The 14886-nt window shown below is 51.6% G+C and overlaps 1 long non-coding RNA gene across 1 annotated transcript in view; it reads left to right on the forward strand.

Moving 5' to 3' along the window:
• Positions 1–14520: 14520 nt before the first annotated feature.
• LOC140689441 (uncharacterized) overlaps positions 14521–14886 on the forward strand; it is a 55574-nt gene continuing 55208 nt past the window's right edge. Inside the window, exon 1 of the long non-coding RNA XR_012064379.1 lies at positions 14521–14860. This is a non-coding gene — a long non-coding RNA (uncharacterized lncRNA). The remainder of the gene's footprint in view (positions 14861–14886) is intronic.

Consider the following 14886-nt stretch of genomic DNA (forward strand, 5'->3'; position numbering starts at 1 on the left):
CTGTTCTCCATAATGGCTGCACCATTTTATATTCCCGCCAACAGTGAAGGAAGGTTCCAGAGAGTCTTTGCTTTGACGTCTTCTGATGGCTTTGGCTTTTAGCAGCTGTGCTACATGACCACAGTTTTGTTCAAGCATCATCATTTTTCTCCACTAAATCTCATCGTCTTGATCCCAAATTCCTAAGGGAGAAAATCCAGTTAGCGTAACTCGAGTCCCATGTGTGTCTCTGGTCCAGTTGGCAGTAGCTGGGGTAATTGTCAGCTTTCGGCGGGGAGCCCCCTCTGAGAGGGTGTGGCCGGGAGGCGATGCTACGGGGTCGGCTGCAGAAGGGAGCCGTGCACATTACTGGGAGAGGAGAAGGAAGCTATCACAGGCCTGTGTTTTTGTCCTAAGGATCTGGACCTTTCTGAGGGTGAGAATGTGATACCGCTCTTATGGATGCCTCTCCCTCTTTATTCTGCAAGAAGGGTAAGCATCCCACTGGGAAGATGAGACCCCCGGCAGGCACCTCTAATTCTCTCCTGGAGACATGCCCAGGAAGTGGGAAGTCATTATTATTTTTTCAATGAATGTATGGATTTTTATTCTAACTCCAGAAGAAGCACATCAGTGATGGCAGAAGATGCGGAAAATGGAAACGCACCAAAATAGGAGTAAAAAGCAGCCGCGATCCGAGATAACTGCCGTGAACATATTGGTGCGTTTCCTTCTATTCTTTTTTCTGTAAGTAGTAGCCTGAGGCTCCGTGAACAGTCTGGGCTGAAGAGCTATCTTTTGACTCTAATTATGTGTCTTCAGACTCTCAGACTTTAGGGTTGCGTTAAATTTATTCTCATAATTTTCCCTGAACATGCAGGGTTGTTTTTCCCTTGCTCTTTTACCTTCTCCTGGAGGTGGCAGCTCAAACAGAATCAGCGTGGACTAGTCCTCCTGCACTGCCCCCCAACTTCTGTGCAGATCACCCCGTACCCCCACCCCCAGTAGGTTTTTAGCTGCTTCTACTCTTGAGTCCCTTCCACTCCCTTCTTTGGGGATGCTCTTTTTAAAGCCCCAAATCTGATCTCATCTGATCTCATCTCATCGTCACTGAAGAGCCCTTCCAGGTTATCGCTTGCATTTAGAATAAGATAGACGAAATCTGTAACAGGGACCTTCAGCCTGCTCGCTCACTGCTTTGAGCCACGCTCCCCGTTTTTCCAGCTCTTGGACCGTCTCAGTCCTGTTCCCACCTCATCAACACTGTTCATGACGTTCTGAAGAGCTTCCCTCTACTCTTCAGCTGGTTTCCAGAGACTCAGCCTCCAGTTCCATGTGGCTTCCTCAGAGAAGCCTTTTCTGACAGTGGCCCCTTAGAGACCCCCAACACCCCCTTTACTTTTCCTTCACAGCAAGGATCGTAGTTTGCAGTTGTGCACTTACTTCTTTGGTTATTCCATAAGGTCTGTCTCCTGGATGGATATGAGTGCTCGCGGAGGCAGTGCAGACCTGTTTTGGTGGATGCTGTTTCCTCCTCCTGCTGTCACCACTCCCTCCCTCTCTTGCACCCTCCCCTCCCCTACCCCGTGACAGTGCCTGTCATGGATTAGGGGTTCCATGAATGCTTGTTGAATGAATGCATCCAGTGCTGATCTGGCGCACGTGCATAAGCGAAGGGTCCCCACTCAGTAACATATTGGATTTGGGGTCTAGGGAGAAAACATGGGTTTCAGTAAACCCTTGGCGTGAGCAGCTTTCATGGTTCCTGTCAGATGGCAGTTTGTGATTACGGTGCTGAACTTGAACCCTGCGTGCTGAGATGCTGTGTGTAAGGCAGGTTCCCGGGCTGCTGAGCGAGGTCGGTTTTCACAGAAGTATCTGCCCCTGGCTGTGGCTCTGCCACCCACTACTTCCTGCATCCTGTGGGGAGAGATCATTCTAGAGCATGAATTCTAGAGCGTTCACTCTGATGGCCGTGACGGCCTCTGGGATCGGATGCCTCGACGGCGCTGAGCTCGCGGTCCCCGCATCAGCCGGGCAGCCCGCTGCAGCCCAAGTGCAAGGCAGATTTTGCTTCTCTAGAACTCTTGACTACCTTCTGGAGCTGTTTCTGCTCTGGAGAAGCATTGAGTTCACTCAGCAACATGCATGGAAGAGGAATGTGGCCTGGTTATTCTCCTGGGCAATGAAACCAGTCGCTAAAGCGTAGGACCTTTTTTTCCCTGCAGCAATTCGGAAGGTGCCTTCCCAGGCAGATTGCACAGTGAAAGGTGACAGACGCAAGATTTCCAGGGCGATGTCTAACGCTTGGGGCGTCTTCTTAACGACATCCCTGTTAGGGCACCGTCTGACCCCAACAGTGCATGTGACAGGACACTCCCGGCCACCCGAGAACTTTCATCACACCTCCAGGCAGATCCACTCAATTCTGGGCACAACACAGAAGCTCCGTCTCTTTGTAGCTTCCACCTCCTGGTCTTGCTGAGGCCGGGAGGCATCAGCTCAGCCCTGCTCCCACGCGGCCGGGTGGCGCTCGCGACGTCTGCAGGGAGTTGCAGCCGAGCCTGGGCTGGTCAGGCATGTCTGAGCAGGTCTGTGCACCTCCGCGGAGGCCTGCTTGAATCTGTTTGCCCCAAAGACCTCGAGCCTCCTAGAAAGGAGCTGTCTTGGAGGAAGAAACGGGGCGCAAACAGTGGCCCGGTAACCGAGCTTTGCTGGCCGCAGGGTGGGAGCAGTTCTGAGCACTGCCTGGGGTATGGCTCACAGGTGGCTCTGGGCACAGCGCCACTCCCACCAGGCGTCTTTCAGCGACCTATGGAGAACGTATAAAAATGGGATGAGCCTGTTTAAACGCATGCATAGTAGTGACTGGGGAGCCAGTTTGGGACTTGTCTTCACTGTAAAACCCACAGGGGGAGGTTTTGCTGCTGGAGGCCTGTGGCCCTTCGTCCTCGGGGACCTCCAGCACCTCTGCGGTGGCAGGGACAGTGCTGCCAGCAAAAGGCGGCAGGGCTGGTGTCCTGGTAGACGGCTTGGAGCCCGCCAAGGGGAACCCAATGTTGGGTGCCAAGAAAACTGACTGTGTGTGTCTTGGGCATGCATGAGCCACTCCCTAGGGACTCCAGAAAGACTGCAGGGTAGTCAGAGAGGGGCGGACACCCGAGTGAACCGGTGAAAGTTAAGTAGTCGTTACCGTCGTGGTGGGATGCGAACGGGAGGACCCGCACGGCCCGGCCCACCGGCTTCTCCTTTCCTGGTGGCCCATCCCCAGCATCTCAGGAGTTTTTCAGAATCCCCAGTTCTGAGCCTTCTGCTGTTCTCATGACTCGCTTTTGGAACCACTCCAGGCTGTGAGCACTAAAACTGATTGCTCAAAGAATTTTAAGATGTCCTAGGATGAATATGACCTAACATTCTTTTTTTGACCTGGTGAAGTGAAGGCTCCCAGAGGCCAGAAGTGACTTGCCCAAACCCTAGGTGCCCAGTCAGTGGGAGAGTCAGGACCGTCCCCCAGTCACTGAGTCGTGTCTTCCTCTTTCTGTCAGCGGTTGCCTCCACCACTGGGTTCGAATCTGAGTGCAGACTTGGAATGCTGGACAGATGCACCGGTTTCCTTCTCGTGGTTGGCAGGACAGAGCTTTGGACTGTCTTAGAGTTGTGAGAGACGTTTGGATTTGACCTTCTGGCAGGAGGGGAAGCAGATACAGTTTTCCACCATGGAAACCAGTTTGATGGGGTGGCCTCAGCTGGCAGTGCAGGTAGAGGCAGCAGAGAGGAAGAGCGTTTCCGTCTCTGTTGGGAATCAGAGCTCTGCAGGCAGCTCTGGGCAGATTTGGGAAGTGGCTGGAGGAGGCGTGGTCCGATGCGAACCCTGAGACACATGGGCCACTTGTCCACATGGTCAACTCAGTGCTCAGACAGACACTCTCCAAGGAAAACTGAGCAAGAAAAAAATGTCCTGCTATCAACTGTGGTCCCAGATGGGGGGCTGGGAGGGGCTGCCGTAGCCAGCAGAGTTGCTTTGATGTCAGAAATGATAGAGTTCATCAGCCTATGAGGGTCTGTCTTCTGCAAGGATGACACCAGACTCTGAGATGAACTGTAAATACCAGCATTGCAGCAGCAACCCTGCCCTTATGCTAGAGTTGTCCGTTTGCAGTCAAGGTGAGCAAGTAGATTTTGCTTCTAGGCCAAGTCCATTTGATTGATGGCAACAGTGTTGAGAAGGATTCTGAGGCAGAAGTGAGTGTGTGATCAGCCAAGATCTTGTATCAACCTCAGAGAGGAGCATGAGGAGGAGGTTTGAGAATTTGGAAGGCAGGGGACTGGGTCCCTCACGGTGTTCATATCCTAGTGTCTGGAACCTGTGAGACTAGGATATGTTACCCGGCAAGGGGAAGTCAAGGTTGCAGGTGGGCTGCCCTTGAAATGGGAAGATTATCCTGATTACTGGGACGGTCCAATGTGATCACAAGGATCTCTGTAAGTAAAAGAGGGAGATGGGGGACTCAGAGCCAGTGATGTTACGTGAGAAAGAAATTGACCGGCCCTTGCTGGCGTTGAAGATGGAAGAAGCCATATACCAAGGAGTGCAGGCGGCCTCTTGGAGCTGGAGAAGGTAGGGAAACGGGTCTACCCTGGGGGCTCCAGAAAGGAAGCCAGTTCTGCCAACACGATGATTTTAGCCTTGTCAGAGCCATTGTAGACTTGTGATCCCCAGAAGTACAGATGACAGATTTGTGTTATTTTAAGCCTCTACATTGGTAGTATTTTTTTTTTTTTTTTACCGCAGCAAAGGGAAAGGAATACAGGTCTCATTATGTCCAGCCATGACCCATCAGGGAAGCTTTCCTTTGACCTAAAGCTCTGTCTCATTCAGCTGCTCCAGCCTTGTCTCAGGTCACCTGAAACGGGAGCTCTGAGGTTGTTAAGGCTCCAGAATGGTCTCCACGATGAGAAGCTATAAAAGCACCACCATCAGGAAATCTTTCAAAGGGAATCACGCAGGTTTGGCAACTTTTCTACACACTTGCTGTGGTCAGAGTATCCCCGACAGGCAGGCTCCGAGCTGGGCAGCAGGCTCTCGGCCGGCACTGCCCTCCACGCAGCATGGTGACGAGGACAAGCGTGGCCCTCAGTTTGCATGAGGCGAGCACTAGAGGACCCCAGGACATCCTTATAGCTATTTGATGGTTTTAAGAATTCGGAAATGATGGTGGAGAAACAAACAATAACTGGGTGTCTTCTGAATACCAAGCATTTTAGTCACATGATAGCATTTGTTCTCACAAAAGCTGTGTGAGGGATTCAGGTCAGACAAGACCCCATTTTACAGATGAGGACATAGAAGCCCAGAGAGGCAAGGTCATCTTCTAAGTCATCCAGCTAGTAAGCTGAGGAACTGCCAATCAAATCTTGACATCAGAAGCCTGTTCTCTTTCTATGACGTCATGACGCCTCCCAGTAAAGGTTCCTTCCTTTCTTCCAAGAAGGACTCTGGCCCTAGATTATGCTGAGGACACAATCCAAGTGGCCACCACCCCAGGCTGCATCCAGGAGCGATGCACTCGGGCTGAAGCTCTTTGGCATGCCTGGAGCCCAGTGGTGAGGCAAGAGTAATTCTTCTAGAACACAAAAATCTGTGATTGTGTTCCTTTTCCTGGCTGAGCTGGGAACCAGGTGTGTGATCTTGGGAAAGCCAGCTTTATCTGTCTGGGCCTCAGCTTCCTGGCCTGTGAAATGGGGATGATGAACCAGAATCAGGGTTTTCTAACCATTTCTATTTTGGATTCATGCCACCTCAGCTAGGAAGATTTTGTTGGGCATTACTTGCTGCAGTTTACATTACAAAAGCAATTGATTCATATTTTTTAGAAACTGGAAGTAAATCATAAAGTGTGTTTTTCAGACTGTACACACCAGTCTTCCTCCACCCCCTTTCTGGGCCACGAGCCCCTCCTTCCGTCCTTCCACTTTGCCCACAGTTGGAAATCCCTCCATCTGATGGTTTAGAATCTAGCTCTGGTTGTAAGAGGATTGGAGTCGAAGGATATAGATGTTCTGGAAGAGAGGAGACAAGACAGCCTTTCCGTGTTGCCCATCTCTCTTCCTGGAACCTCCCCACACCCATTTTTCTCTGCCTGGAACAGTTATCTCTCTGTGTCCCCCTCGGGCTGCCCCTTGACTCCCCCGTCTCTGAGGCAGCGGGCAGGCGGCCCTCCCGTCTGAGCAGGCCATCCCTCAGCGAGACTGCTGGCGCGGTTATCTTTTATGTCTGGCATGCGCTGTAACACAAGAGTGATCTTGACTTCAGAGATGATCACCTCTCATCTTTTATTCTCCCTTTTCTCCCCTCCTCTTTCTTCCTGCGAGATGATAAAATGACCAGACAAGCCCTCCCTTCCCCCAGGCCTAGTCAGAGCTCAGAGATACTTACTTCTTGGGTAAACAGCTGCAGTCTCCCTAACCAGGCTGCATCACGGTTAAGTAAGCTAAATTCCCCTGGTCTAGTCCCCCATGTGCTGTGGTTTTTTTGAGCATAAAGTGGTCGACATCTTTTGATATAATATGGCAGCTCTGGGCCACTGGACATGGTTAGGCATCAGGCAAAGAGGTTTCAGTTCAATCAAACTGGAAAAGAAGGGCCCTCTCAACAAAACGGCTTTGGGCAGGGGAAAAAAATGCACAGAAAAGTGCATTTGCTCACGGGAGGAACGGAAGAGGGGGATGAGGGGTGTCCCAGGGGCCCGGGGACCCTCCGCAGGCGGTCAGGTCCTTGGGGAAAGTTGAGTCGAGCCCCGAGTCCCTGTGTTTCAGTGCTGCCGCCAACCACGTGCCGACCACAGTAGACGCCAGGGCACCGTGCCTGAACTTGGAGGCCACGCCGTTTCTAGTGGGAGAAACGAGGCGTCCGGGCATCTCTAGGAAACAGTGGAAGGGCAGATTAAGAACAAAGCCTAAGTGGAGACGCCCGGGAGACTGGACGGCCATGTGTGTGCGGGCGGTGGCGCCGTCGGGGGGCAGGGAAGCTCCAAGCATCGGCTTCAGCAGAAACCAAGGCTGGGAGCAGGAAGGCACCTGGTGTCCTTCGTGTCCAGCAGGGAGACTGGGCTGCGTTCTTTGTGCCCAGAGGCGACCGTGGCAGCCGGGGAAGTTCTCGGAAAGCGCGTCTCCGGTCTCTGCATCTACGTCGGGCCCTGGCTTCTCTTTCTTGTCGATGTTCCAGTCACTCCTAAATTCGGTTCCCGTTCTCTGCCTCTCCCTGCCTGCCGGTGCCACCCATGCTCCCAGCCAAGCTGTGACATTTCCCCGAGCACCGCCTGTGCATTTTTAAAGCCTGAGCTGCACTCTGGGGCTCGACTCCTCCTGCCGCCCTCCTTCCTAGAATGTGTGTATGTGAGAGAGGGTGTATTTTTGGCCTTAAATCCCCATTAAAAAGAAACAGCAAGGAAATTGCCAGGGCTGGGGATTGAGGGGCAATTCGCAGCGCCTAAGAAACTGCCCTACTGTCCCTACTGCAGGCGACACTGGATGGAGGCAGATCCGCCAGCCATGTAGCTCTCCCTCTGAGAGCATCCCAAAACCCGGTTCCTTGTTTCTCGTGTTTTCCTCTTCCTGAGCTTCCCCCTCCCTGCAGCCAGGCCTGCTGGGGTCTCCGCTGGGCCGGGATGGTGAACAGCTACCCCGTCCAGACGGAACCTGGGGCTTGCTGCCAAGGGTCGGAAGCACCACACTGGCTGCAGAAGACCTCCAGGCCACCCTCGGCACACGCCCTGAATGTACTCCTTATAGCTTTTCCACTGCCTGCCCGAGCTCTTCACTCCTAGAGACCTCCACCTTGGTCCTTAAAAAAGTCTGCATCCCCACGTTTGTCCCATGCATAAGGCCCTTGTTGCATTGCCAGACTATGTGTGTATTTATAAATGAATAAAAAAGGGAGAGAAAGGAAAGAAAGAAAGAAAGAAAGAAAGAAAGAACGAAAAAATAAAATCAAGAGTAGGATGTTTGCTTTCAATACTTGCCACTGAAATACCAGCCCCTCTGCCCCCCAAACCCAGCCTGCCACCCAAACAATTCTCTCTTGACCTCTTTTCCGCATTGGTCATTGTGGGGGTGCTGGGGGTAAGGCTGTGCCTTCTTTCCCTATGGGGGTTTAATAAGCCATCAGGCATTAATACTCACTGGGGATTGTCATCTCCTTGGGGCAGCAGGTGGGAGCTGAGTTTGATGGGGCTGGGGGAGGCGAAGAGGAGGACACCAGACCGTCTTGTTGGGGAGGCTCTGAGCTGCCAAGGGGGCCCTGGACACCAGCCTTCCGGGTGGTGGAAAGGAAAGCAAGAGGACATGGGGGCCTGAGAAGGAGGAGATGGGCCACTGAGGCCACCGTGACCAAATTTCCAACCGTGGACCTGTTTCTCTTCCTCTTTCCGCACTTGCCCTCGAGGAGCGGACTTGGGGTGGGGCCAGTGGGGCAGTTTTCAGGGCAGGACCCTGATCCCACTGGGACCAGCTGAGCTGTCAGCAGGGCCAAGTCCTGTACCCCTGTGTTGGAAAAATAAGTTGGCTTCTCTTCCTGAGGGGAGGCTGAACATATCTTCTCTATGCCGTGGGTGCCTGGCCTGCTTCTGGAATTCCTGGCCCTGGTTTGGAGATGCCCTGTCTGCAGCGTGTCGTGACAGGAACCCTCACCCCACACATTGGTTTTAAGTGTGCTGAAATAAATGTAATGATTTTAAGACTCAAGTTATAAACAGTCCCCAACTGATGAGGATTCGATTTACGAGTTTTGGACTTTATGATGGTATGAAAGTGTTACATATTTAGTAGAAATCGTTATTTCAAATTCTGAATCTTGATCTTTTCCTAGGGTAGCGAAATTCTGTGTGGTCTTCTCTGGTGATGCTGGGCAGGGTGTCTGCAGCTCCTAGTCAGCCACACGATCTCGAGGGTAACCAACCAACACACTGACCACCATTCTGCACCCAGACAACCATCATGTTTTTCACTTTCAGGGCAAGAGTCAGTCAATTACACGAGCGCCCCTACACTTTAATACAAAACAGGCTTTGTGTTAGATGGTGTTGCCCAACTGTAGGCTAATGGAAGTGTTCTGAGCACATTTAAGTTAGGCTAAGACATGTCATTCTGTAGGTTCGGTGGTTTAAATGCCTTTTCAACTTATGGCATTTTCAACCTGTGATGGGTTTGTTGGGACGTGATGCCATCGTAAGTCGAGGAAGATCTGTAGTGAATCCTGAAATGTTGTATATAGCCGTTGAAATGATCAAGAAATCAAGTGGAAGAATATTCACGGAGCACCTATTGCCTCCAAAGCTTTGGACATAGCGTTGCCCATCCTGGGACTGTTGATGGAAATAGCAGTGATAATGCTGATGGGTACTGTTCAGCCACTGCCTTTTACGTGCCAGGCATTCTCTCATACAATCATGACAATAACCCTTTATCTCCAACTGACAGCGAAGGAAACAGATTTAGTGGTTGAATAACTTGCCCAAGGCTACATAACTCACGAAGGAGCAAGGCTGGGATTCAGGCTCAGCTCCAGGGCCAAGCCCTAAAGTCAAGAAATATGTGAACGTAGGATCCAAGTGGATAGAGAAAGGTGTGGAATTAGATGCTCCGGTGTGTGGTTCTGCCTGTGCACCTGCAGGAGGTGGTAGAGAAAGAAGGTCTTTGAAAGCTCAAGTGGTGAAAGAAGTTTCTGGAAGGAGTTGAGGTTTGATCTGGGCTTAGATGAGCGAAGCGGTGGGCAGAAGGGATTTTCGGATGGATTAAGGTACGCGAGTGAGCGTCAGTGAGGAGATAAGGAAGGGAGGATGGAGGCATGGTTTAGGGAGGGAGTGGGAGCAAAGGCAGCACTTTAATGTGGTTAAATGTTGGAGTCCCCAGCCTTTCTGTGTGTGAATTTGGGCAAATTAATAAACCCTCTAAGCCCCCAAACAGGGATAACGATGGTGAGGATTGGGAGATAATTCACGCAAAGTATTTAGTGTCTAGCACGTGCTAACTATGACATAAACGTCTTCTGCAGGTGAAAGTTTTCTTCCTCATTTGCTCTGTGTTTCTGTGTTATCTTAACTCCTCCCCTGTCTTCAGGGTCCTCCAGCCACCAAGTCCTCAAGTCCGGTTGATCTTACCTTCACAGTATTTGTTCTTTCTTTTCCTTTCTCACTGTCACTCCCCCTCTCCTAGACCCCTGTCATGACATGCCTAACATATTGCAACAGGTTCCTGCTGGCTTCCTGCCTTCAGCCTTTCTCCGCGTCAGCCGACCTTGTACATTAACGCTAGATTGTTTCCCCTAAATCACTGCCCCCTCCATCTTCCTTCCTTGCCCCGAACCCTCCAGTGACTCACTCTCACCTTTGTGATTAACTCCAGACTTCTTCGCTGAATCAACTACGACTTACTTTTCCATTTATTTGCCTCTGTTTCTCAATATGGTTGCTCTTGTTGCCCCATAAACATGCTAGGTTCTTCCCCATTGAAGAGTCTTCAGCCCTGGTTCCTCCTTCGGGCATAGACATCTTTCTCTCCATCTTGCCAAGCCCTTATTTTCCAGGCTGGTTCATTTGAAACCCGTCTGCTGACCAGCCCGGCTCATGAGCTCTCCCTTGTCGGGGGACCACTCTGCACTCTCCCTGTGCCTCGATCATTTGGCCAAAAGCTGTCTGCTGATCATAAACGCTCATGAAAAATGTAAAGTTTCCCCAATGGGGGGCAAATCCTTAAGAGAAGACATTTCACTACCTCTTTGGCCCCCTGTGGTCCTCAGCATAGGGTGGGGCTGAGTATATAGAAGGCACTTCATACATTTAAAAAAGTTTTTTAAAAATTTATTTATTTAAAAATTGGTTTGGGGGAGGTAATTAGGTTTATTTACTTACTTACTTATTTTAACGGAGGTACTAGGGGTTGAACCCAGAACCTCATACACGCTAAGCACACACTCTACCACTGAGCCATACCCTCCCCCCACCCCACTTCATATATTTAAAAATTAATTTTGTTGAATAAAGGTGGTAGTGACAATGATGATAATGAAGAATGGGAGGTGGGAGAGAAAAACCTCTTTTCCAGCAGAGAAAGGGTGTCTCCTGTGGCTTAGGTTGGCCAGTCATTCATACCCCTGGAAACCGGCCGTCTCTTTCTCCTGGTGCCTCTGGGCCATCCTCACTTTTTCCGGCTTTGCTTTCTGCCCTTGGAAGCTGCTCTCTGCCCACATGTCTCTTCCTGGGCTTCCTAGCAGAGCTCATAGCCCTTGCAGAAGGCAAGCTGGGATGGATTGGTGCTTAGATGTAAGTCTTGAATCTGATACCCCATCCGAGGCCCCAGTGGTGGTTCACAGTGGGTCAGCGGTGTTTGTTTAACTTCTGAGCAGATGAGTCTAGAGCGCATGAATGAAGAATGGCATACAGTAGAATACAGTGCGAAGCCTTTCACAATAATATGTGGCCATTTGTTGTATCCTTAATGACAATAACAGCAATTATGGTGATAATCTGGTGGGAACAGCAGAGCGAGGTGAGTGATGGGTGGAACACAAGGGAAACCTGTTTTCATCCTGGGGACTTGGGGTCTTAAGCCAGGCTTTCCATTTTGGGGGGTTTGTGCCCCATACCCAGCTGGCAAGACACGTCTCTCTGATTCAAAGAGGGGGGAGGAATCCCTCCCCAGGGGATCTTGGGGACGTCAAACTGCTCCTTACGCAACAGCCTCCTAATGAGTTAAGTGTAAATGAATCAGAAGCAGATGGATTGGATTGTTCTGGAAATACACCCGAGGTTTAAAAATTAAGGGAAAAAGCATTTGGCAAAAGGCATTTTGGGGTTTGCCAAGACCCAGAACATTTGAAAAACAGTTCAAGATTTTTTTTTTCTTTTTCTTTTTCTTTTCTCTTTGGTTGCAAAACCCACAATGCTGCCTGGAGGCTGTAGAAAGAGATGGGCCTAGATTCTCTTTTCAGAACTTAAGTTCTTCCTGCAGTGTGGGTAATGGACCCCAGACAGAAGACAATGGACTGTAGAATCAGGGACTGATTGTGGCCAGGGGCAAAGCGATCAGCCTCCATTGGCAGGGGAAGGAAGCCCCTTGGGCCTGGCAGCTCCCAGCCTGGGCCTCGACCCTCTGGGCCTGCTCTGGACTGCTACCTGTGGCTTGCAGAGTGCCTCCTGCCTTTCTTACAGCTTGACTCATCTTGTCCAAACTCAGGAAACTCATTATAAAAGGGGAGCGATCTCCAGTTTGCTAGGCGAGAAACCCTGGAAGTTAGCAAACACTAATCCAATAAAATATACAGTGAAATGTTTATTCTAGAAAAAAAACTCTTCAAACATTTTCTTTTTTTTTTTATTAGTCACATTTGGCATACTTGAGCCTTTCCCTGGAGGGGCCAGCTTGCCGAGGGAAAAAGGAAAAAAGCAACAATCTCAAAGGAAAACTCAAGCCGGCAGTTTCTAAATCTGCAGCTGGCTTTGCTGTGCGATTGCACACAAGATGGCAAAGCTCTCCCTGCTCTGGCTTCCCAATAACCACTTCGCAAGGGTTTGCCTGCTTAAATGCAAATGTATGAATCAGATCAGTCTGGGGGCTGATTCATGTTGATAGTGAATCCTATTGTCCCAGGAGCACTAGGTGTGCTCTGTGAATTTAACATGTGGCCCGCTTACTGAATTTCAGTAGAGCTGTCCCATTGTCCCTCTTTCCCCCAGGCATCTACCTGTGAAGCCTGACTCACCTGCATGCCTCTCAGAATCCTGTGTCTTCTAAATGTGGTGACCTTGGCCATTCCCCAGGCGGGGTGGTGCCTGGGAGGCAGTGGCTCAGTGGCCGGGGGCCCCACCCCAGGACTTCTAATTACCATCCCAGGGTCTCCCACTTCCGAAAAGCTGCATAGCTTTGCCACAGCCCTGTCTGGAAAAAGCAATATTGGGGTTTCTCCTGGCTCCTGCTGCTCTCACCCCCCCACCCCTCAGACTGCTGCCCGCCAGCCCCACCTGCCTCTGACTGGTACGGGCGAGGCCCCAGGGCTTGGCGCGGTGAGAGGCTGGGAGCTGCAGCTCAGGCTGTAGGTGGCACGGGCGGAGGGGGAGCGGAGAGCCACCGAATTCTACCCCTCCTCAGAGCCCCACCCGACCTGTTTCTTCGCCTGTTTGTTCATTTACTTCTTCATTTGCTCTGGGTGTTAGATCTTAACCTGACCATTCAGTGAAGACAGGCCTGTTCGCCCCAGCCCACGGAAACAGTGACAACCATTGCCTAAATGATTATCGCTTACAAAGAGCTTTCACATGTATACTCCTGCAACACCTCTTCTCAAAAGCCCACAGAAAGTGTCGGGGCCCTCATATCATCTGGCCACCAGATTGTCCTTACGGAGGGGACGTTCTTCCCAAGATCCCTCAGGGCTGGGTCCAGGGCCCCTTCACTCCTCATGCTTCTGCTTGAGCTCACTGTGTTCTTGATCACGATCTAGTTTGCCCTGAGTCATCTTGTTTACGTGACCCTCAGGTGGACTGTAACTCCTCTGGGACACGGATCCTGTCTTGTAGGTCTCCCTGCCTCACATGCTGCAGAGCAGAGCGTAGTAGGTGGAATCTGCTTCACAAACATCCCATGGACAGGGGAGGAGAGTGAGCTGGGCAGCCCCGGTTCCCAGCAGACAGATCGGCACTGTGTTGCCTGCCCCGAAAGAGCTGCTCGGGGGGGGGGTGGTGGCGGGGTCGGGGGAGGTCTGGGATCCTCCCTGATTGTCACATGACCCCACCCCCACCCCCGGAGTCCTGCCCCGGACTCAGTGCCATCCGTGGTAGCGTCAGCATCCTTCTCATCACGACTCTCCCAAAGCCAGCTCCTGGAGTGGGCTGAGACATAGAAGAGAAGATGCCTGCTTCTAGGTGTTGTCCTGCCCAAGTGAGTTTGAAGCAGAAGCTCGGGAATTGGAGGGCGGAAGCAGCCCCTGTGGGGAGGGCAAGGATGGACCACATGATCTGGGAGCTGGAGCCTGGCCCACCCTGGAGGACTGGGTGACCTCAGCCCCGCTGCCTCTAGTTGTAGTGAGAACAAAGATCCTCTCTGTCCTGCCTGCTTGCCTCCTAACCGGTTTGAGCGAGAGGGCAAATGAGATCCCATTTGGAACTCTCAGGAGGAAAGCCAGTAGTAACAGCAACGATTATGGAGAGGTTCTGGCTCGTGGAGGCTGCCATTGGACAGAAAACAGCTCACCCCTAGGGCAAGCCGAGGCCACCTCGAGGAGCTGGGAGGAGTTCACCCTCCTCTGTGACCCGGGGGTGGTGGAGGGATGGGGGAGCGCGGAGAACACAGCCAGGGGTTCTGTTTCACATGCCTTTCCTTGGATTTCCTAGGTGTGTGGGACCCTGAGAAACTCTCCTCCCTCCCCCTGGTTTCTTCCTCTCATCAGAGAATTCTGGCTTATCCATGTCTGACGTGATGATTCAGAGCAAAAGTGGACTTGTCAGAGACAGGAAGGGAAGATAAGATAAAAATAAAAAGTTAGCCAGTTGTATACGTTTTTCTTGCCTTACTTCCCTCACCCTCTACCCCACAACATTTGCATTCTTGGAAACAAAAATCCCACAGCCAAGCCCAGAGTAGGAGCCAGGGCTCAGGATCCCGGTCAAGGCCGGAGGGCAGTGGAGGAAGTGATTCAGCGCCCGCCTGGGGATGGATGGAGGAGCCGGAGGCCCGGTGGGAAGGCAGGGCTGCGGGCAGTGTGTCAGCCTCAGCCCTGCAGCGGCGCTCAGTCCCCACGCCCCGCTGCAGGCCGGCCCGGGAGCCGCTGTGTGATGGATGGGCCCCAGCTTGAATGGAAAGTCTAGGTTCCAGGGAGACAGCTTAAAAGGTAGGAGGAGAGACACTTCTCACATC

Source organism: Vicugna pacos, chromosome 26, assembly GCF_048564905.1.
Source record: "Vicugna pacos chromosome 26, VicPac4, whole genome shotgun sequence".
Classification (NCBI taxonomy): domain Eukaryota; kingdom Metazoa; phylum Chordata; class Mammalia; order Artiodactyla; family Camelidae; genus Vicugna; species Vicugna pacos.